General features: G+C 37.0%; 1 non-coding gene across 1 annotated transcript; it reads left to right on the forward strand.

The window, feature by feature from the left end:
• The first annotated feature begins 989 nt into the window (after positions 1-989).
• Positions 990-1,062, forward strand: TRNAI-GAU (transfer RNA isoleucine (anticodon GAU)). Its single transcript has one exon. It is a non-coding gene; the product is annotated as a tRNA-Ile (tRNA).
• The last annotated feature ends 823 nt before the right edge of the window (positions 1,063-1,885 follow it).

Here is a 1,885-nt window from a genome sequence, read left to right on the forward strand (position 1 = left end):
CCCATGCAAATAATGCAAGGCAAACAGTTCTCAAAGGATAAACAGGACCTAGAATGTTTTTTACCCGGGGTACCTGCTGATCTGGTATGTGTGCTCTGAACCCTAGCAAATGGCCCTCTGTGCATGAGCCCAGAGAGTCAGAGGGCCTGACTGACATTTTCTATGGCTAATATTCAGAGGACTGAACCTCTTCAGGAAGGCTTTATTGTATTTGAATCCCAGAAAGCAGAACAAGGTTAGCCAAGTCTATGTCAATTAGAAGAGTGTAACTGTTTCATTCTATGTGTATGCAAGACCTTGAGTAGCTCAAGGCAACATTTTCAAGTCAAAAAAGTCAGTCTTCAGGGCCCTTGCTTTCTATCTCTATTGCCTTCCCCATTTTCACTTCACCCCCAGCCCAGAAGCAAAACTAAAATGCCTTCTATTTGGGGAAACCAAGAAATTGTTTTGATTTTTTGTTTTATGACCCAAACCTATATATTACTGGCTGCCATGGCATTATTTCTCCCTGTACACTCATCATTCATAGCTACAGGGGTGAAAATATTCCAAAATAGTATGTAATGTCTGTTACACATTTAGATGCATAAATTTTAGTTGTCAAGATGGTGATTTAATAGAATAGATCTAATAGGTTCATTGTAGAGTATTTTTAATGTCTAGTTTTTTAAAAGAAAGGTTTGTGTGTATATGTTTTCTTTTCATTTCTCTCTTCTTGGAAATGTTGCTTCTTTGTAATATAGTCCTACTTTATCATGATCTGGGTCTAGCAAATTTTGGCAATAGGCTTAAAGTAAATTAAGGAAAAAGCATTTATTAAGAGTCAGGAAGTAAAGCATCTTGCTTTTATATCCATAATGTTGATAATAAACCCAAAGTCTCAGGTCCTGTGACATCAGGCTTGTAAGTTGAATATGGAATTTCTCATTTTAACATATTGTTCCTTTGGGATTATAAATCATAGACATTAGATTAGGCCCATGTGGACTGGCCGGTTAGCTCAGCTGGTTAGAGCATGGTGCTGATAACACCAAGGTCCAGGTTCGATCCCTATACTGGCCAACCAAAAAAGTAAGTCAAAAATTTAAAAAGAAAAATAATAATAGATTAGCCTCCTGAGAATTTGGGTTTGTGACAGTCTGTATTATTTTGAGTACTTTAATAGTGCATTTTGAAATTTTTATCTTTAGTGTTTTGGGAAATGTAGTTCTCTCTCTCTCTCTTTCTCTCTCTCTCTCTCTCTCTCTCTCACACACACACACATGTTCTCATTTACATTCTAACTCTTGTTGTTTAGCTAGTTTGATGTTACTGATCTTCGCTAATTTCCTCACCGATTTTTAGCAGGAATTTCTTTGCAGAGATCCCCCTTTGTAAAGGGGAATGAAGGTGTTTAATAGGTGTCACTAAGAACAAGTTGTCTCTGCCTATTTTTAGGACCACTGTTATACTTTCAAGCTCTCAAAATCAAAGCCTAAATTCTTCATCCCCATGTAGGTTGGCCCAGAATGAAAGCCAGGATATAAAATGTAAAATATTTTTCAAGTAATTTGAATAATTCCTTACTGGGAATTTAATTTGTAAATGCCTTTGCTACACTCTTTTGAAAGCTGGAGCAGGAATGAGTTATAGTAATGAACAGCTGACATTTCTGTGCAGTGGAAAAACACAATGGTGATTTTACTACATTGTTTTTAGCAGTTTATCATCTGGAACTGGGTCATTCTTATCAGCCTAGGCTGGGGAAAGGAGAGAAATCATTCAAGAATGCCACAGAAATTTTTGCTGTTCATGTCCTACTCCACTGACTGTCATCTCAGACTCTGGAAAACACCTCCAATGTAGGCAATCGGAATACTACAGAATAATATATGGTTGGAACAGA

The sequence above is a fragment of the Cynocephalus volans genome, chromosome X (genome assembly GCF_027409185.1).
Source record: "Cynocephalus volans isolate mCynVol1 chromosome X, mCynVol1.pri, whole genome shotgun sequence".
Taxonomy (NCBI): domain Eukaryota; kingdom Metazoa; phylum Chordata; class Mammalia; order Dermoptera; family Cynocephalidae; genus Cynocephalus; species Cynocephalus volans.